This window comes from Nipponia nippon, unplaced genomic scaffold (genome assembly GCF_047370975.1).
Source record: "Nipponia nippon isolate SJK-2023a ecotype South Korea unplaced genomic scaffold, ASM4737097v1 scaffold_23, whole genome shotgun sequence".
In the NCBI taxonomy this organism is placed as follows: domain Eukaryota; kingdom Metazoa; phylum Chordata; class Aves; order Pelecaniformes; family Threskiornithidae; genus Nipponia; species Nipponia nippon.
Window position 1 is genome coordinate 2,943,749 of NW_028262340.1, and position 22,001 is coordinate 2,965,749.

A 22,001-nucleotide genomic window follows, 5' to 3' on the forward strand; every position below is an offset into this window, starting at 1 on the left:
AACGTAATAGTAAGCTCCATTTGTCAGTGGTGAGATGCCCTGCCTTTAGCAGTCAATTCCCATAAGGAGGCATCTCTTCCTCAGCATGCTGGATATAAACCTTAAATTTACATCTCTAGTTAAATAGCAGCTTCCAAGACTAAGGCTTCAGTCTCTAGTGACAATGAACAGAAACATCTACCCCATTAAAAATTTCATCTTTTTTTTTTTTTTTTTCTGATGAGAAACTATGCTGCGCAGGCTTTTTTATGGGTTCCCACAGAGGTGGTCTAGCTGCAGTGTTAAATCTTTGCCATGTCAGGCTGAAAAGCCACTAGAGATGATGCTTAAACACTACATCCATTCCCCTGCCATTAAAAAATCCTTCCCTGCTGGATCACAAGTGGGAGATGGAAATTGGCACGTGCTGTGCATCAAAGAGGGAGGTGAGATGGTGGAGTGCAGCAACTGGGCGCTGGGAGCCAGCGCACCTGGGTCCCCTCCCTGCCACTGGCACCCACCTGCTGCGTGACCATGAGCAACTCATTTTGTCTCTACTCTCGGGGTCCATTTTTCCCCCCCATTTATTGAAATGATCAACGTGCCGGAGCAGGGACTGTCTCCCTGTGGTGCAGAGCACCCGCTCCCCAGCACAAGACCAGTAACACCAGCATATTGCAAAACTCACATCATACAGCTGTGCCTAGCCTCCCTCCCCTCTCTGTGGGCAGCAGTAAAAAAAAAACAAAAAAAAACCAAAACCAAAGCAAAAAGATGTTGTTAAAATAACATTGCCTATTGCTTAAACAGAAAAAAGCATGGTACTGCAGAATTAAAGGCTCTTATCCTGCCCTGTAACTCACCTAGCTTTATGGAGCACATATGGCAGCCCAGCCACCCACTGCTCCAAGATTTCAGCAATCCAGGAGCGCGTGGGGGCGGGGAAGTGAATTAAAGATGAAGTGGCAGCTGGAACTGTGAAGTTCCTGGCTTAATATCATTTTCGGAGGAGTTCTGTGCATTCGATAATATGTGCCATGCACATGGTTATTTCCTCGAATTAGATAACAGTAGATAACACAATGATCCTAATCTCCCCCTGTTGCTTGAAACCTGGCATTACGCATCAACACAGTCCCTGCTTATCTGCTCTCTGATGGCTTCCTTGGGAGCTCTCACCGGCAGCTCGCTTTATTTAGATATTGCCAAGATTACTGTGGATGGAAATGAGTGTCTGCTGGCAACCAGGGTTGCCTGCAAGGTGTGAGGCTGGAGATAGTCGGCTCCGGTGCTGGTGCTGGAGACAAGCTCCTGCCATCTGCAAAATGCAGGTGGTCTCAATGGGATTATAAGGAGGAGGGGGGCAAGGAGGGGACAGCCAAGACTGTATCTCCAAAGAAAGTGCCTGAAGAGCAGTGTTGCTGGGTGAGATTGCCTCCCACCGCTGGCTGACCCCGCAAGAGGATCCATCTCATGTTCTCTAGGTGAGAGCCACTTGTCCGGGACCCACTTCAAAGCACTGAGAAACCACAAGGGGGTTTTTAGGTTGGTTGGTTTTTTCATTGCTTGGGTTTTTTTTCTTTTCCCCAAATTTCACCTGGGATTCTGGCACTGAAGCAGTGCTGTGACAGTATTGCATCGAGGACAGGACCTCCTCGGTGGCCACGACAGGACATGTTTGCTGTGCCTGTCCCATTTGGGGTACAACGACATCCCGGATGATCCCATCCCATCATGGGGAACCTTTTGCAGTGATGTAAATGGGCAGACCTGCATCAAGGGCACTAGTTTGCTGCGCACCAGCTAAAGGCTACTTGAGCTCAGGCTGTCGAGACACCGGTAACACTTTTGGTCTTGCAACAGGTCAGGGGCAGGAGAGCATTAAACATCAAGTTAAATCCTTTACAGCATCTCCTGATTGGAAAATGGGGTTCAGACGTGCAGCAAGTAAGTTACCAGGTTTGCAGAAACAAAATCAAACTTGCACCTCCTTGTCTTTTGGCATAGCACGGTGGGTGCCGGGCAGGCACCGGAGCTCTGCCCATCACCAGACCTCATCAGCCCCTTCCCCAGCCGAAAGCAGCTCGCTCTCCAGACGAAGGAGGGATGCTCTTTCTCTCTCTCTCACACACAAAGGGTAACAGAATTCTGGTATTTATGTATCGTTTTTCCCTGCTGGCATTTAATGGGCGTTTTAGTAGCACAAATAGAAAATGCTGCATATTCATCTTCCGTGTCACAGACATTGAGATGGAGAGGAATGAAGGGAGAAGCGCCTCGGGCTCATTGTACCAATCTTGTCCTCGGCAGCAATCTCAAAGATGAAGAATAACTTAATTACCGCATATCATTTAGTCTCCTTTATTTGCTCTTTGTTGCTCTCCTCCGATGCCTGTGCCCACACTCTGGCACACGAGCGGCAGGCAGGCAAATCACTGTTTGATTAAAACGCCCAGTGGACTACTGATCCCTGACCCACTTAGAGCTCCCGTGGAGCAAGAGAGGGGCGATGAAATATGGGCTGCACCTAGAAAGATAAAGGAATGAAATCCATTACACTGTCAGGGGTGTTGACTTTGCAGAGCAGCAATCTGGCCTGCAATGCAATCGGGCGGTGATGGGCTGGCCACTCCCGGGGAGCATCTCGGAGAAGAAAAAGGGGATTGCATGTACATCTGTCTTGTTCAATTTGCTTCAAGAAGAGTGTGGGCGCTGAGTTCATTTGAATGAAAAAAAGCAGACTGAAGCCAGGAAGAGAAGTTTTTCCCCACCCCCAACTCAAATATGGGAATCGGGAATGCTCTGTATGGGTTTCTCTTTTGAGCTACATGGCACGAGCACTTGGCAGTCCCATCCAGTGCCCTGCGTGATGCATGAGGTACAAAATGTGAAAAAAAAGATGCCTCCAGAGTCCTGAGGACAAGGGGAGGCTCTGGGTGAAGCAATGCTTATGGCCTTGGAGACCAAGAAATAGCCACAAAGCTCGGCCCTGCAAGTTCTCTGTCACGCACAAGGCAAATAGGGGCACGAATAAAAGCTCATGTTCCCTGCTTTGCCCTGAACAAGGATCCTGAGTCCTTCTGCTTAATCATCCTGACTTTGAGTGCTGCAAACGCGCACAGAGACGCTGCGTTATTTTTCCCAAAAATTGCCCCGCAGTGGTTCAGCGAGGTCCAAGCCGGGCAGGGAGACAAGGGCAGCTGGAAGTCAGGGGAAAAGCAGTCAGCCAGGAGATGCCAGGGTAGCATGGGTGAAAAACTGTATTCTCTGACTGTCTCCAGCATTTCGGAGATATGGACATGACCTGGGAGGCTCAGCAGCTTAAGCACACTTGTTTTCACAGGGTGGAGAGCACCAGAAGCAATTAACATGTTTAAAATAGCTGCACAAAACCCCGCTGCAAGTTTGCAGGGCAGGGAAGAAGCCAAAACCCGCTGCGGACAGGACTTCCATCAGCATGTCCACAGAGGGACAGTCGCGGGAAGGCTTTCACTGGGCGGGAGCACAGAGCTAGAGCCAGATATCAAATCCAAATGTCCCCCCTTTCTTCCACAACATGTCATTTTCTTCCTGCCCTTAGAATGATATAATTGCTATATTAATTCTCCTAAGAAAGTTCAAGGGAGCAAGGTCTCTGCTGCCAGGTAGCAGTGAGTTAGAGGAGGCAGCAAACCGAGCAGGGCTGGTTTATGCTTTTTGTCAGTGCCATTCCCTCTGAGCATCCCGGCTGTTTTAGGTAAATGTTTCATTGCATTTTGAACATGCAGGTAATGAAACCTTATCTTCATAGTTTTGTGATAAAAAAGAAACAGAGCTGTGCTAAATATGCCCTCAGTGAAAAGTCACTGCAACCAAGCCTCTTCGCAATAAACATTAAACAGGACAACTATATGAGGTCCTAGTCTACAGTAATTTGATCAGAAGTATGAGGTCTTGGTGAAATATTGGTCTCATTTTGTAGAGTAATGTGGAGCTAAACAAAGCAAACAGGTAGAGATATCTGAATTTAGTGATGCAAGGATGATGGAAGAGGGGGCTTTGTGGCTTCCTTAGGAATCTCAGGACTTGCAGAGTCTCAGAGGGGGACCAGGGAACATAGAAAGATATTAGATAAATCTGCTAGCAAGCTGCCCCTGGAGAGCTGCAGTCACAACAGCTGGGTCTGGAGGAGGCACCTGGTGCCGTGCTGCGGCGTGGAGCCATGCTGCAGCAAAGGGGGCCTGCAGGCAGCTCTGCCCTCACCCGTGGGCACGAGATGCCCAGGGGACCCACCAGCTCCTGCCCGTGCGATGGGACCTGGCTCGGTCCCCTCTGCTGCTGTCCCCACTCCCAGGCAAAGACTGACCCACTGGCTGCAATCATCCAGCTAACTAGTATGTCCCATAGAAAGGCTCCAGGCCCAGCACCTCATCATTAATTGCTGTAAACGGAAAAAAAAAAAAAAAAAAAAAACACCACCAACACAACCCGTGTGCCAAAAGCTTGGTAAGACACAGCACGGCGTGGCATTGTAGCTGGGCATGGAAAGTGGCTTCTGTTAATTACGAGGAGAGAGGAGAGAGGAGAGGAGAGGAGAGGAGAGGGGAGAGGAGAGGAGAGGAGAGGAGAGGAGAGGAGAGGAGAGGAGAGGAGAGGAGAGGAGAGGAGAGGAGAGGAGAGGAGAGGAGAGGAGAGGAGAGGAGAGGAGAGGAGAGGAGAGGAGAGGAGAGGAGAGGAGAGGAGAGGAGAGGAGAGGAGAGGAGAGGAGAGGAGAGGAGAGGAGAGGAGAGGAGAGGAGAGGAGAGGAGAGGAGGACAAAAAGGACAAAAAGGAAGTGGTGGTGTTCTCTGACAAGTGTGAGTTTGTGGGATGGTGAAAAGAACGGCCCACCACATACTGCAAGTTCAGATGTGGGCGTTTAATTCTGCTGAGACCTCACTAGGGGGGACTGGAAGATCATTTAACCCATTCCAAGTTGCAGCTCATGTTGCAGTTTTATATGCATGCTTGCACAGCAGGAAAGCTCTAATGATTAATTAATGCTAGCACCATGTTTGCAAACTGTCATGGCAAAAGCTCTAGCTATAGAAGTTGCACAATGGTATCAACGTGCAGCAGATTTTTTGCCACACAGACTCATTTCAGACAAACAAAACCCACAAAGCATTGTTCTGACTTGCCCTACAGAAAATAAAAATAGTGCACTGTCTTTATGACACATGTGAAAAACGGCGTATGGATAATTTAAAGTGTTCTTTGGAAGCATCTGGAAATATATTTAAAAGCATTGTAAGAAGGGTAGTAAATGTTGGATTTTATGCAGGAGAAGCCATGCAACCTGCAGTCGGTGTAACTTGCTTTCTTGAACTCAAAGTGACTGCACTGGCTTCCAAACACCCAGCATGCCTCCCTGGGCTCTGTCACAGCTCAGGACACCGAGGACCAAGATCTGCTTCATTTATTCCCTTCCTTTCCAGAAGAAAAAAAGGAATAAAAAGCCCTTGCTGCTCACAGACAAATCCCATACAGAAGGTAGTATTTTAGCAGTTCTTTTGGGAGCAGACACCTTAGGAGCTGCGTGGATGTCAGCAAACACCATTTTTCACTGCAGATGCTCCTGCATCCAGAGATGTTCAGGCCATTTGAGCATCTGGGCCAGCCCCTTTATAAGAGGTTAGTTAATGCAATCCAGGCTCCCCACTACTGCACCGCGTCCAGCACACATTATTAAAAGACAGCTTCCAGGAAGGCATTTAATCTTGGTCTGAAGTCTTTCAGGACGTGAAGAATGCCCTGCTTCCCCAAGTCATTTGTTCCACTTTCTCTCCTTTAATTTAATAGCCAGCCAATCCTGGTGACCACCAGCCTCGCAGGATTGCACTGGGGCTGGCTGGGAGCAGAGGGAGGCCCAGGAGCAGGAGCAGGCACTGTTGGAAGGGGAGCCTCTGCATTTAGCTCATGCTCTGCTGCCATGGCCACTGCGAGCTGGCTGGTTTCAAGGCAGAGCAGGCAAGTTTGCATGAGTGGCCCTGGCTGAGGAGCAGGGCAAGGGCCTGTGGGGTTGCTCATTTGATCTAAAACCTTCAACCACAGTCAGATGCAATTCTGTTTCACTTGCTAGCCAGAGATCGCTTCTTGCTATCCCATCACCCTGGGCTGCACATTGCTTTTCCCATGTTTCCCTTCCTCTTCTGCAGCTCTTCTTGCTGTTGTTAGAGTGTGTGTCGAGGGGGTTTTAATCCACATAAAACAACGAGCAAATGTAAAATATTATGATATGATGAATATGATTTTATATTGTAGTTACCTCTAGGCATTCACTTTCTTATTTCATTGTGATTGTTATAGTTCTTTTATTCCTTTCATAAAGAAAAACATTTAATGTAAAAATAAAAGGAGTCATGATGATTTGGGTGAATTGCAGTGCTCAAGGCTTTTCTCCACATGTGCTTAAAGATACATATGTGTTTTAATGCAAGAGCCTGGGGAAGAAACACCTCATCTAAATCCTATCAAAGGCAGTAGGAGTTTGATCACAGAGCAGAAGACAGTGGAGTGGCTTCAGGCGGGGAAAGGAGGGGACATCGTCACTCTCATGGTTTGGGCCAAGCTCCAAATGTCTGCCCAGCCTGGGGCATCCTGAAGGTCCAAGCTAGTTTGCAGATGGCGGCTTCTCCTCCAAAATTCACTGTTGCTGCAAACGAGCCAGCGATGCTGGTGCGACGAGCACTGTCGGAGAGGCTGCTGCAGTCTGTATCCATCACTGCAGCCTTTGTATCCCTTGGTATAAAATCAAACAGATGCGATTAAATACGGTGCAGAGGGCTGAGGTGGGCCCTGAGGTTTCAATGGAAAAGTGGCGTTAATCAGTCAGGAACAGGCTGAGATCATTCACTCTTACACCCTCACAAGAGGCTCCATCAGGCCTCTTCCACAGATTTCACTCTGTTGGTTGAAAAACCCATTAGGCTTTAGCGGTGTGATTGCTGATGTATTTTAAGCCTTTCAGATACTGTCTGTGGATAACTAAAGGGCTCGGGCCATTTAAAGGGCCCTTTAGAGCCAACTTGCAACATGGAGGGTGAACACACAGGGAATGATCGATGGAGTCTGGAACTGGCTGTAAACTTCCCAGCAGGATTTCTTCCCCAGCTCCGAGTGTGCTGTTCTGAGATCCTTGCTGAAGGTCCTCCTGCCCCTCCTCACGCTGTTTCTCTGCACCAAAAGATTACAAGGTCCCGCTTTGCTCTGCACATCCTTCTGAATAAGATGACAACGAATCTAAGAAGAAAAGCAGCTTCCCTGTGAAAGCTTAGAGTAGGTGTTGGTCTTTGTGTGGGGCTATAAAAATATCAGAGGGTGACTGCCTAGCAGCATCCTCGCAGCAGCCCTGCTCGGGCCGTGGGGGAGTGATTACTATCTGCAGCCTGCAGCTTGCAAATCTCACCGAGCCCTGTCCGCCAAGGGCTCTGCGCTGAGCGGTGCTCGCCCACGGAGCAGGGGGGGACAACTGAAACCTGCCCAGGGACCAACATCAACTCTGTCAGTGCCTTCAGCCTGTGAGTGGTTGTCAATGAGATGATACCAGGAACCAGATGAGAACAGACCGTTAACTCCAGTGCAGCTGTAAGCACATAAGCTCATTTGCACCGCAGCACAGGGCTGAACACAGATAGAGCAGGGAGCAGGACGGCCGTGGCGGCAGAAGGGGATGCCGTCCCCTCTTCCCTTCACTGCATCAGTAAATAGGCATCACAGAGCAGATTTGTCCAGCCAGATGGCCTTGGAGACTTAATAATAATGCCGTATATTATGGCTAGTGGCCTCTTCAGGGCATGTTCTTGAAAGAACCATGTAGCACTAGTAGCTGCCCAGCATCTCTAAGGAGTGTGAGGACCAGCCCCTCTCCAGGAGGTGCAAGAGCCAAAGAACCTGCCCTGGAGGGAACGGGGCAGTGCTGTTCGTTTAGTGAAAGCCTTTCTGTGCACAGGAGATCAGATTGGTTTCTTGGCACAAACACTTCAGCCAGAAAACATTCTTTTTTTTTCCAAACCGAAGCTGCTTAGCAGGAAAAGTTCTGGAGTTGAGGAGTTCATGGTGGGAGCCAGTGCAGCCAACTCCCGGTGATCAGAAACAGGGTCAGTAAATGCTCCTGGGATTTATGTTCCTGGTCTGGACCCTTCAGAGCTGTCCCCAACCAAACAAGTGCCCCCAACACCAGAGGATAGCACTTCCAGAAAAGGAAGCTATTTAAGGAGTTTTGTTTTCATCCCGTGTGGCGCAGGGCATTGCCCGGTGCTGAAGATAATCCTCTGCTGGGCATTTGTAGCTGGGAGAGGCAGCGCCTGTGCCATGAGAGCAGGGCTCTGGAGCGCAGGGATGCACCCGAGGAGGAAGCTGTGGTTTCAAAACTTCTAAGAGACTGTCACAGGCAATAATAAGCCTAATACAAAGCCAATTACCAACTATTTTTAGAAAGCCTTTGACAGCATCCCCTCTTCAAACCCGAGGATATTTATTCATTATATTCTAAATCAGCTCACTTACCCTGAGGTTGATTCACATGTCACAGGCGCATAATGTTATCAGCCTAGCATCAGCAATGGCACTTACCATACCAGCCTTCGTCACAGCGTTATTGACTACGGCGGGTTGCAGACAGGTCACAGACTATCAATATTAGCAGTGCCTTTAGTGACAATTAAGCACTAAGCGTGGATTGAGCAGGATGACACAAGTTTTGGAAATATTCAGGTCACTGCAAAGTATCGATAGGAATAAATCCACATGTTCCTGATACAGCAGGAGCCACCTGGTTGGAAAACAACTTGTCCTGTGCACAAAGGGAGCATCAAAGTGAGAAAAATATGGACCTGTTGCAGCAGGTCCAGAGGAGGGCCACAAAGAAGATCAGAGGGCTGGAACACCTCTGCTATCAGGACAGGCTGAGAGAGTTCAGAGAGCTGTTCAGCATCAGCACCAGTCAACTTTGCTCCTGAGCTTGCTTGGACTTGCCTCGCTTGGGCCAGGGCTCACTAACAAAGTCCTGGAGAGGTGCACAGAGTCGTGTATGACCTCCTGCAAACTAAATTTACTCTTTATTTTTAAAAGCTTTGAGGCCCAGGGCCAAATTCAGAGATGTGGCATAAAGTTAAGACTCCCCTTACTCACTCTCCCCACTTAGAGGCTATTTTAGGCTGGGAGTTATTTTAACTTGCACCTTTTCTTTGGTGCATAAATTACACTTATTTAGATTGCTTTATGCATCAGCAGACAGGGTGTAAGAAGTGCCCAGGGAGCTTTAGCAAACCTGAGAGGCTCTAAATCATGCTGCCTTAGACCGCACCACTGAATTTGCCCCATGGCATCCCAGGTTGCTGCGGGCATCGTGACTGAAAGGGCCAAGACGTGATATGGATGGGGTTATCATCCCTCTCCTGCTTTTCTGACCCATATGAATAGTCCATGATGTCCTGGCCAGACTCATAAAGTCTCTGGAAGTTTGTCACAGGGTTTGGTAGGAGTAGAGCAGAGCCCACTGAGGCTGCTGTCTGTTGGGTTGTTGCAGGGCTCCTGCCAAGGATGGAGGTGTCACCAGGGCCGTGCCATCACGCAGCTACCACGGGCTTCACAAATACCCTTACTGAAAAGGGGAGAGAGAGTGAGCTGCGGGGGGTGTGAACCAGTCTGGGACATCTTTCTGCTGGAGGAGAAAGTCTCTATATACAGCAGATGGCATGAGAAGTGCCAAGCAGGCTCAGGAGTGCATGGCTGCCTTAGCACGGGCCTCTGCTCAACAAAAACTACTAGTTATCAGAGCTTTCCACTCCCTGCTTGCACCAGGAAAGCACAAACCAGCCCAGCAGCTCCAGTGAGCAGGATTGCGATGCAGCTCTGCTGTGGCCCATGGATGCCTGTCTCTCCGGTGACAAGCAATGCAATGCTCAGAAGCTGGCTACAGCAAGCACGGAAATCTGATGCAAGGCTGGGAAATAAGGTCTCTGCATAAATGCATGTAAGTGGCAGCAGCATTATGGTGGGAATTGAAACAAGGAGGTGCATTGAATGTGCTGCTTAAAGCACTGCAGGCAACCGCAGGAAAGAAAAGGCAGCGTTTGTAACACGTTGCTGCAATCCTTTGTGGTGCAGAGACACCACGCACTGAACTCTCTGTTGTACCTGGCTCACAGTATATCGGGGTGGAAATGCGTGTTAATTAAGCATACACCAGCGTGTCATGCTTCTGCTCTCCTTCAGCAGCGAAGTTACAGATCTGGCTTCCCAGTTGCAGCTGTGTTTTCTGCTATGCTCTTCTCTAGCAGTGTAGCAGCTCTGATCCTGCCCTTGCCAAAGTCCCAGTGAGTTTCTCAATCCTGGAAAATACCTTTGGTTTTAAGGGTACAGGATTGCTGCCAGAAGAGACATCATTTTATTGGGATAGCTGGGCCCCAGCTATTCAGCAGAGCTATCAGGGATGAGCCTTGTTTGAGGCTTTATTTCCTGCAGGCTCTGCTCCTGCTGGGCAGGAGATGAGAGGGGCAGAGGTGGGCCACCCTGTGCTGCAGCATTCACCCCAGGCTTTTCCATGCTTTACCCTTGCCCACAAAGCTCGTCATGACCTTGGGCCAGCTAATTAACCTTTCCACCCCTGCCTGCAAAAAAAAAAGGAACAAATGACATGTGATACCCTTTAGTTTAAGGATCTCTAACTCTGTTTTCCCACCTGGGTGCCCAAGTTACACGCTCCATCTCTCCAGCCCAGTTAATACTTAACCTCTCCTTTGGAGAGGGCACTGTCCACAAAATCCAGAAAGCCACAGCCCTAAGGGTCAGCCCTGGACACAACCAGCTCAGGCAGTGACCCGGCAGGAGCCTAACCACCCTCTCATGCTGCCATTTGCAGCCTATGGAAGGGTTTATGTTCAAATTCCATTTCACGGTGTGTTGTAAGGCACCCCTGCGGTGCCGTAGGGCAGCAGTGCTGCGTGGCTGTGCCCACAGCTGGTGGCAATCTCGGTGAGGTTTGATGGATTCCCATACAGCTGCTCCATCACCCACCCCAAAACGGGGTGAGAAGGTTCCTGTCCCCTCCTGCCCAGGCTGGAGTTACCTGCTCTGTGGGCTGACTGCCATGGAAGCAAATCAGGATGAATTAAGGTAGATCTTGAGGTATATCTGCAGAAGAGAGGTACATTAGGCTTAGGTTAAAATTGCAGTGAAAGCAAAACCCATATGGCTTTTAATGCAGGACACATGCCTGCAAAGAAGCTAAGATTCCAAGCTAAAACCTTCCTTTACAACCCAGTGGCTTTGTGTTCACTTCTATTTTGCAGTAGCTAGTTAAATTGTAGTTAGATGAGCCAAATTAATTAATTCTCCCCCTCAATGTGCATCTTACCTTAAGGTGAAGGTAAAGGCCCACTCTAAAGGTCTAACTTGGTCCTTTCCAAGGCTAGACCCCTATTATTCTGCCTGGTTAAAGCTCCAAGGGTTTGACCCCGGGATCAGGATTTGCAGCCTACCCTGTGTCTGGGCTTGTTTAATTCAGTGTGACAATTCCCAGGCACTCCAACAGACTTTGGATCGAGCCATATTACTACTGAAAGTGCTGCATCAATTCTTTTCTAACTATACCCAAGTTTTAATGTTTAATATTTAAACATGAAAGTTCCTTTTGAGACGTTTAAAGTGGAATTATTAACAGCCCCATGTAGAACTGACAGGTTAACAGTGCGACAATTAAAAAGAAAGGTTAAATACATTTTCTTTTCAGACCAACTGCTGTTGCTTAAGACTAATAAATCCACCAAGGGATGGTTTTTACAGAGTGTGAGGGGCTGTGTGTCAGCTTTTATAGGCTTGAGTTTTTCAGAAATCACCACACTTCTCTTTCCAGGCAGCTACAGGTTTCAGTCTATATTTAGCAAATGGGACTTCTTCCAAATAATTGTGTGAATCGAGTCAGAAAGAAAAAAAGTTAGAATATGAAAAAAGCAAAACCTACCGGCTGTGGGATTTGCTTGCCATTTGCTTCGCTTTTTTTAATTTATTGTTATTCTCTGTTGTCGTGATGGCTTTGAAAACAGAGGTGCTGGAAAACAGCTGAAAGTCTGGCCTAGGTCCTCTAAGGGATCATATGAGTGCTAAACTCCTATTTCTCCTTTGGAAAATAGCTTTTCCTCGCAGGCTGGCGGGGAACAGCCCCAGGCACAGCAGGGGTGTCCTTCTGGGGGGCAGCTGGATGCCAGCTGGGACATCCGGGCGGCTAAATGGCACCTGAGCCACGCCTGGGTGTTTGTAGCCAAAGTCTGGACTTTTCAGAAAAAAAATTTCCGTATATTTGTATGTGTCTAATCATATAAATGTTAACTTGATTGTGTTTTTCATGTGCTCTGTGATTACATGGTGGAATGTATTGTTGCAGGGTCAGAGGAAAAATAGATGAAAGGGTGACCCTTTAATCACCTAAAGCGAGGTGGCCCAGCTTGAGCAGGGGGTGGGACCAGATAACCTCCAGAGGTCCCTTCCAGCCCCAACCGCTCTGCGATTCTGTGAAAGGAGGGGTAAGAGATGTTCATCAGGATAAATCCGCCCATGACTATTGAACATGAGACCCAAAACCAACCCTCGGCTCTCTGCAGACGCTCGGCACTGTAATGTAAAGTTGAATAGATAGACCAAGGAGGAGGGCGATCTGGCTGCCCTCTTTCCTATACTCTTCCTCCCAGGCATCCTCTTCTGGCCTCTCAGACAACACAGGACTCAAGTCTGACTCACTATTACCTTTCTTATAATTATATCACTCTTCCAGCTTCTTTTTAAAGCCACGGGAGTCCTTCCTTGCCTTTGATGGACATTGATTTGGCCCCAAATTTGCAACCATGAAAGGTCACGTGACTTACAAGTATAGAGGAATATTTACTCACCCTGTGCTTTTAGCAGGTTAAAAAAAATACTGACTGTTGTTTTAAATGAGTTACCGACAGCAGTAGCGGATGTTACAGATTATTATAAGCACATCAGTGGAAGGTATTATAAGATGGCTATAAGCCATGGTTATAATCAACCTGGTTTTGATTTATTGGACTCTATAGCAACCCATATAAATTGATTAGCCATTTATTAAAATAGCTATTAATCATGGATTATCTCTTTGTACAAATTTAGAAAACTATCTTGGTTACAACCAGACTGGAAGACGGAGAAGGAAAAGTCCAGTGTTAAAACTTTGGGGAGAAAGCCAGGCTCCTTTTCAGTCTGTATCTTCTTACGATTTCCCTCTTCCTACCCTCTTTCAGGCCATGCCATAGTGAGCGTGAAGCCCACAGGATCCTGGCAGCTACCTGGAGCTTTCTGTGATACATGGACACCCCACAGCATGGACACAAAGCAGCCCTCCCCGCTTAGCCTGGGACAGCTGAGGCATATGATAGCCTGGTATATGGCAGATAGGTATATGGCAGGCTCCTAGCGATCACTGGTCATTAAACCAACTTTGGAGCTGCCGATGCTTCAGAAGCCAAGAACAGAGGGTCCCCTTTTTATTGTTCGTATGTATTTTTTTTAAAGGTCAGTTTGACAGCGTTATAATGGACTTGGGGATATTCTGCCGTCTGCCTCGCCTCTCTCTATCTGTCAGCCACACACTCTGGTGTCATCTTTTTCCACAGGCAATATATCTTAATGCACCAGTCTGTACTGATCTTCCTCCCTTCCCCACATCCCCCATGAATATATAACCACCAAATGTGATAGGAAGAAATTACTATTGTAATAAAACTGGTTCATTACATCCTTCTAGTCAGAGGCGTTTAATGAGCACCAGGGCTGCCTAATGCTGTTATGTTCCCTTTGAGCCAGATGCAAATGTAATATGTTTCATCGTATCATTTAATTTACTCTTTGGAGCTGTGGAAGGAAGCAGGCAGGTCCTTCATGCAGTGGGCACCAGTGGTTTAGCCAAGCCATTAACAAGTGCCTTGACCCTCTGCAGCGTGGTAGTGGCTTGGGCGTAGTGCAATGGCAATTGGATTTCCACTATGGAGCTGCTGCATATCCAGATGGTTCAGGACACATGAAAAGCCGGGCCAGTCTCCAGTATGGACAGCTACTGGGATGCTCTAGCTCAGCAGAGATCAGCACCTTCAGAGAGAGGATTTCTCCCATCCTAAAACAGGTGTTTGAGTTGGGACATAGGAAGGGACACTGTAGATGGACCTAAATCACCACTGGGAATTGCACATCTCACTTACAGACACCATAAAAGCTGACCGAGACCTTCATTTGTTGTGGTTTCACTAAGGAGATCTTTCCCAATTTCAGGAGCTTTTGCATTGAGTTCTTAAGCAGGGCATGGTAGATGCAGCAGCCAGCAATTTGCAGTTTACTTACAAAAAGCCTCTCCCAAAACCAGACATTAGGGACAGAAACTCTTCGTTGAATTCAGATCAGGATGGATTCAACTGCTTTGGCAAATGAAAATCCTGGACAAGTTCCAAAAATTACATTTGTTTTGTATTTTCAAAATTAATTTTTCACATTACGTTTTGCAATGGCATTTGTCATTTAGAGTTTGACCTTCTTGAAGAAAACAAAGAAAACAACATTTCAAAAAAGATTAATAATCCAAACAGGAGCAATGTTCTTCACCTGGAGGGGCAAATAACTACGTGTTGGATACAATGCCAAAATCTGGGACTTCCTCTCCCTTTTTTCTATTATCTTTTCCAGTTTGATTCAAAGCAACTTAACCTCTGAGCACCTTGGTCTTATCCTAGCCCCTCCAAGAACCCAATAGGCTGACATGCACTCGTGATTTCACCTTGGAAAGAAATGCTGCTAACGCATATCGCATCCATGGTGCCCTGTGCCTCCTGCTGAGCATCTAGTAGCTCTGGCAGGTCCTACAAGACAGCCACCACCCCCGGGCTTCTGCTCCCTTTCTCCCACTGACTTCTTGGTTGGTGTGGGACAACCACTATTGCCTAATTATGAGCACCAGCTAATTCAGGAGGCCGTGGTGTTTCCAGAGTCCCGTGCACCTGGAGAAGATGTTTTCTTCTCCAAAAGCCACGGGCAGTCGCAGGTGTTCAGCCCATCTCCGCACATCGCAGCCCCAAGCCCCAGGCCCAGGCTGTGTTAGTTTAAAAGCCCCGTGGAGGATGAACACAGCCATCTGCCCTAATTCCCTCTGGCACATTTCAGCAGAGCAGGGTTTTCTTCACAAGGATGTTATTCCTCAATATTTCCTGTTGTTTTCACCCAGCTTGTTTATGGCAAATAGACCCTTGAGATACAGTCCTTTTGTCCGGGAAAGCTTTAATGATCTCAGAGTCATTGTGTTGGCATCGGTTTAATTCCAGCTGCTATAAACTGGCAAGCTGATGAGAAGAGATGTGTTTATGGGATCTCCGGCTATTTTGCTAGGGTGTGCGGTGCTGTGCTAACACAGACTTACAGGGCCTTGCAGGGCCATTAATTAAAGACACTCTGTAAAGGTATCACCGGTCGTCTTGCAGACACGAGAGAGGTGAGCCTCGGGAAAAGAAACCCTGCCTTGCCATGGGGCTTGTTTCTTTGGAGATGCCATTGTTTCCAGGCTGGGATCTGGAGCGTCTCCCTGTGAAATCCCTTCTGGCACTGGGTCTTATGGCAGCTTTTTCACGTCTGAGCCCCGGTGGCTTTGCCTGGCAGACTGGCCTGCCTCACTGAGACTGCAGCAGCACCTCCCATACCCCAGCTGCTTCAGGGCTTTTGGGCAGCCGTATAACCCAGTTGTCTCAAGCAATGCCTGGAGCTTTAATCACGGCTGGATGTGAGAATGGGGAGGCTGGAAGGGATTGCACGCAGCTGTATGGTCGCTTGCCCATCATTTAGCTGGGAGCATGTACTATGGCATGAAAAGAGGGTAAACAAAACACATCTTGGCCAGTTCCACCCAGTTTGTCCCTGTGAGCCACATGTACCAAACCTTGGCTGCTGCCAGGCTTCTCAGAAGGCTTGTCCATGCAGGGACTTTCTGGAAAATTAATCTGAATTAAGCAAAAACCTGAATTTCCAGTGGATTTGCTAAACTGCATTAAACCCCAATATGAACTATGCCAAATGGAATTAAGACTACATTAATTTTAAGAATGCTCCCATGCATGTTTGAAGAACACGTTAATCATCGTGGATATCTCTCTGCAGAGATCCTTGGGGGGCGAAGCCGGGAAGCTGGGGGGGTGCAGGCACTCGCTGCTCATTACAAAATGTAGGAGTCCTCTCGGCAAAAAGGAGGTGGTTTTCCCACCTTGAAAAGCTGTAAGGGAAGAAGAAAGCCTGGTAGCTCTGGACAGTGGGCCATGCCCAAGGTTTAGGTCTGGACTAACGAATTCTGAGAGGTTTCTTTCCAAAGCTCCCGGGAGTTAAGCACCCTCAGTCTGTTCTTCACGCTGCAGAAAGCAGCATGGCTCTATCACAGTCTCTGAGGAAGAGCAACGCAGAGGATTTGCCATGAGAGCTCCCTTCCCTAGTCCTAATCTGTGTCACTTTGAGTACAGCAGAGAACCAAATCTGACAGCTGTTTTAGTTTACCCCAGCACAGAAATCTCCATGTGAAAAACTCAGGGCTTTTAAGCCCTGTTTATGTCCCAAAGTGAAAGCAGCATTAACTCCCTGAGTGCAGAAAACAGCCTTACTGACATAAATGCACTTATGTGGGGAAGAGGAACAAGCTGTGTTGCTAGAAACGACTTTATACCTTCCAACTAAATCCACGCTTGCCTTTGTGCTGATACAACTAATAAGCAGTTAATATGCAGTGCCATCAGCACAAGGAATAACAAAGCCCTGTTTCCTTAAGATCTGCATTTCATGCCTGATTGCGAGCTCCAATCAAATCTTTCTTTGCCATTCGAATGGGTTTTTCTAAATTCTCTCCCCTGGTGTGGAGTCTTTGATGTCTGGTAAGGTAGAAGCCCACGCTATGGCCTGTCGTTCAGACAAGAAATGCTGATTGGGAGCATTTATAGGCTTTCTCTCTACCTGACCACTGTTTTCACAGTATGTATAAAAACTTAATTGTATATGAGACTGCTTTCCTCCCCCATCAAATCTGCTTGAAACCGCCAATGGGTTCAAAAATTATTAAGGTCAGAATAAACATGCAGAAATGCACACACATTCATTACATGATCATATGAGCTTAATTTCCTCGGGCGAGCAGGCTAAAAATATCCCACATGCCCAGAAGAGGTAATTGTACCGGTATAAAAACTCTGTAAGGTCGTGCTGGTTTCTTCCACTCTCTCCGCGGTTTGAAGTGGTGTCCTGACACATCCAGCGTGCCTCTGCCCGCCCCACCATCCCACGCACCTCCCACAGCCAACAAGCATCTTCCACCCAGAAAGGGGAAAATGCTGAATTATTAATTTCCATTTGCATAGAGCGCAATCCTACTGCACCGTGCCTGGGATGGGCAAGGATGCGCTGAGCCCCTGAGGTGGCCCGGGGAGATGTCCTCTTATATCATCTCCTCACCCCCCCAGAACAAAACACTTCTGTCAGGCTGGTTTTTGCAAGTAAAGTGTTCTAATGATGATAGACAGTTCCAGATCATTGCCTGCAAAGCCATGTCCCGGAGAGCTGGCACTTCTCACCGGGCCACCAAGAGGCTTTCTAAGCGATTAGCACAAAGCAAAGGCAATGCCAGCTCATGGGCAGCTGGAGCTTGGTTGCTCCCTTCATCCCCCAGCCCTCCCCGCTCTTCTCACCTCAGCAGGGTAGGGGGTCTCCATTCAAATGGAGACAAGTTGCACCTAAGCACTACTAAATTCAACTGGCTTTTCTTTTTCTTTTTTTTTCTTTTCTTTTTCTTTTTTTTTTCTTTTCTTTTCTTTTTCTTTTCTTTTCTTTTCAAGGAGAGAAAAATCATGCAATGATTTTCTCACAGACCTAGACTCAAGTGACTACTTAAAAATATATATGATGATTCTGGAGGAAAGCCCACAAGCATGGTCTAAGTGTCCCCCTTCCCAAAATGCCATACAGAAGAAAGCAATTATAATTAGTCCTCAAATTATTTTTAACCGAAATAAGATGCCTCACATGATTTTGGAGTGTTCAGGCTTTCCTGTCCCTTTTGCCATGCAATCAGGGGTGAGAACAGGCGCTAACAAGAAGAGTGACACCTTCATTTCACACACCTCATTTCCAGACGGAAGGCTTACTTTTGCCCAGTGACCCTGATGAAGCATTTGAAACACACCTCCTGGTTGAACGGAGTTACTTCTTCCACTCCAGGGCTTTGTGCTCCAGCTGAAGGATCTCTCGGGTCACAGTCCTTGCCAAGCACAACCGACCCTTTTCTAGGTCCTAAAGTGATAAATTTTCCATCAGGGGCCAAATCAAACTTGCAATTTGGAGCTCCCACAACATAAGTAATTAAGCTGGCTGTTTAATTCCATTTCCTCTCAGGTAGTCCAACAAAGAGCGATTAGCCCTTTCTGATGAACCACTTTCCCTTAACATCTGTCTCTTGGGCACGAACATTTAAACACATCACTTGCTGGCTGGCTGCATGAGGAACTTTTCCAGTTACCTGGAGGAAACAGGTTAGGGAATCTTTTCTTTTAGCAGGACACATTCACAATTCAACTAAAGCAAATGATAAAAAAAATAAAAATCTGCAGCATAGCTATGGAAGAGATTAAAATTGGACAGGTTGATTATAACCTGTCACAGTTACAAGCTAATGAAATTCCATCGACAGGGCACGAAGGGCCCCGAACCTCCCTGAGACAAGTTTTAAGGCCTTTCGTCTGAACTCTAAACTTTGATCATCTGCTGATGAGTTTCTGCTGAGCTCCTGTCAGCTGAAGACAGGCTCATTTCCATCCGTCAGCGTGGCACCGGCCAGGAGAACTGAACTGTTGACAAGTGAACTGGTAGGCGAAGGTCGGTGCGACAGATGCAGTGGGTCGGTGCTGGGCATGCTATTTTGGATGCGGTACATCCATGTCACTGATGCTATCTGGAGTTCAGTTTTAGCCACCCTTTATATTTTACCGAGCTGTGCAAGTTCAGTGCCTTGGAGGAACCTGTCCCATGGCTCTGAAAACCCAGTGTGTCAGAAAAGCTTTCTTAAGCCTCATGGGGAACTACTTAAGGAAAATAAAGCTCAAACTCTGATCTTTTTCTAGGGAATTTCCATAAATCGTGTTATTTCCGTATCTTTTCCTCTAAGAATGAAGGCTAGAAGGGGTCCTCCAGTTTCATCTTTTGCTTGGCACCGGATCTTTTGCAAGTCAGCTTTTCAGATAGCTGGATCAGTTTATGTGATCATACAGTTTAATGCAAAAGAGGATCCTTGTATATGTGTGTGTAGTGAGGGCAGCATGTTAAGTTTTAAAAAAGCTGACAGTTGGGTCCATCTCAAGGAAACCTAAGACGAGCCAAGCTCTGTACACGTCAGAACCTTTTTAGTCAAGGAGATCTTTTCATCCCATAGTGAATTTAATGCCATTCATCCTATTGCCACCACATCTCGCAGTAGTGACCTCAACAAGCAGGGAAGCACTCAGAGGTCAAGAGACTTCCTTGTGACCATCACTAGTGACACTACAGCATCAGTCCTTCAATGTATGATCATATGCAAACCCACTGTGGATACAGGACAGGTCCCTTAGCGCCCTTCCCAGCATCCCTTACTTTCTCCTTTAAATGTTTGGGAGCAATAATTTATGTGCAGAATACAAGAAATAATTAGTGTACCTCTTGCTTTCTGAGAGCGAGCAAAAACCATAGCAAATGCCATTCCAGCAAAAATGGGGTCAGCTCGGATTAAACTCTCTTCCAATTTATCTTTGGTCTTTAGCATTAAATTTACAATACATATTAGAAACAAATTTTAATTTTCCACAGCATTGGGCAATATCTTTTCCTTAAAGCCTAGAAGAACATCCATTAGCATCCTCTCCCTCCAGTTTGGTATGACTGTCTCCTCATTTGCATGTAAGTGTGAAGTTTGCTGCCTGGACAAAATTGCCTGAATGACATCAAAGTTGCTGTATCAATATGCAACACACATGCACACACACAAATGAAACTCCCACCCACACTCACATACCTGTCCTTCACTATTCTTGTTTTGAAATAGTGCCCAAAAGCACTTTCAAGAAGATACTATTGGGAACACCAGACCATGAGGAGGGACCTCTAGAAATAGAAGTGCATGCATAAGTTGAACTTCCTATCTATCTAATTAAAGTAGACTTCCCACCTTAAACTTAGGCCTTAAAGTTAAGCCACCCCTTAATAGGCAATAGCATGAAAAGATATTTCCAAAGGGCAATTTATTCCATCTGAGCAGATGCTGTGATCATGAAGGGCAGCCCAGTGATGAAGGATCTGCTGTCCGCGAGGCATGATCAGTGTTCAATAACCTGCTCAGTCCCAAACTGCCCAAAGGTCACTTCGAGTCAGTCACTTCAACCTAAAATCTGCAAGGAATACCCCTAAGTCTTATTGCAATGAATGGCAAAGGTGTTCATCTTACCCAGCTTTAGATATTTTTAAGGTAGATGACAGTCCTACCTTGATAGTCAGTGGACACACATGAATATACCTAGCACATGATTCATGTGGGCTGTTTTAGATAACCGCAACTGGCTGAGATGGTCCACACCTTGGAAGTGCTGCTCTCTTTCCAAGTACAAAAGGACTCTGACAGCCATCTCCTATGGAGACAGCTATACAGTGGACTTCTGAAGAAGTGAGATGAATCTCATGCCCATCCCACTACAAACTACTACATTTTTAATAAATAAATATTGCCCTCTGTATCACTGCACCTCGACGTGGGGATCTGGGTCGTAGTGAAGCGTTCCCCATCTGTACAAGGAAGATAATAGCACTTACCTATCCCCAGGCTTGCTACGAGGATGAATACATCACAGAGAGCTAGATGCTCCGATACTATGGTAATCAGGTGCTATCTCAGCACACCAGAAAGATAAGAGCCTACAAAGTACAGATGGCATTTCAGCTACAAATCCCTGGCCCAGTGGGCAGAGGCAAACTGTGTAAAATGAAAGCTGCCTGCTAGGTTCATGTAAGCCTCCATTTTTGAGTCAGTTTTCAGACTTTTTTTTCTGCTGTAATGTCACTGTCGGTAGAAACACCCCACTGTAGTGAAGGGACAGCAGCTCTGACACCAAGGGTGATTTTTCCAAAAGGCTAAAACAGCTGTAGCTGTTCCCAGCCAATGCTGACATTTAACAACATGTTGATGCACTCAATAGCATCCAAATGTTTCTTCTTCTGACTTCAGCAATACTAAAGCAAATAGGAAAATGACAGCAGTTTCTTACCTGGAGCTACCAGGGTCTTTCCCAGTGGATTGCAATGAAGTCCACCAGCAATGACCCACCTGTGCAGGATAAAACACAGTGTCAGCATCTCTTATCCTGATTTCATTCCCAGGCCTCCTGTACATGAGTAAATAGTGAAAAGAGGTCTCACCTGGAGCTATCAGGGTGCCAAATGCCCTGATTCTTCCCTTGTAGAAGTGAGACTGGAACACAGAAAAATGATTAGAGGGCTAGATGGTGCTGCAGATTTGGAAAGAGAGAAGCCTGGGAGGAGATAGCAGATAGATGAGATAAGCAGCCCTGTGCAGAGCTGATGGATAGAGAGGGAGTGCAGTTTGCCTTTACTAGCTCACTCTTTTAAATATTGATCTGGAAGCTTTCTTGGATCCGTATCAGTGAGCTCTGATTTACGTTCCCATCTCTGACTGCCTGTGTTCTTTTCCCAGTGGAAAATCAAAGGGCTTGTACCTACAAATACCCATTTTCCACTTGGCCAGCTAGCTGGCAAATGCGAGCACCGCTGCGTGCCAGCTGTGCACAGATGTCCATGGGCTGTGCCATCTGCGAAGCGTGGGATGATGCTTTCTCCTCGCGTGGCACAGCAGTCGGAGCGGGTGGAGGACAGGCAGAGAGCACTTCTGATACCCTTAAAGGAAGATTTTTTTTTTTTCATTTTCTTCACCCACTGTCCTT

General features: G+C 47.0%; 1 long non-coding RNA gene across 6 annotated transcripts in view; it reads right to left on the reverse strand.

Moving 5' to 3' along the window:
* Window positions 1–5,163: 5,163 nt before the first annotated feature.
* The window catches only part of LOC148055356 (uncharacterized), a 29,613-nt gene continuing 12,775 nt past the window's right edge, over window positions 5,164–22,001 (reverse strand). For 5 of the 6 annotated variants that reach the window (XR_015705535.1, XR_015705532.1, XR_015705530.1 and 2 more), the window contains 3 exons: window positions 21,460–21,511; window positions 21,309–21,367; window positions 5,164–11,133 (listed from right to left, as the gene is read on the reverse strand). This is a non-coding gene — a long non-coding RNA (uncharacterized LOC148055356). The remainder of the gene's footprint in view (window positions 11,134–21,308; window positions 21,368–21,459; window positions 21,512–22,001) is intronic. The other variant, XR_015705534.1, reaches the window with a different exon arrangement.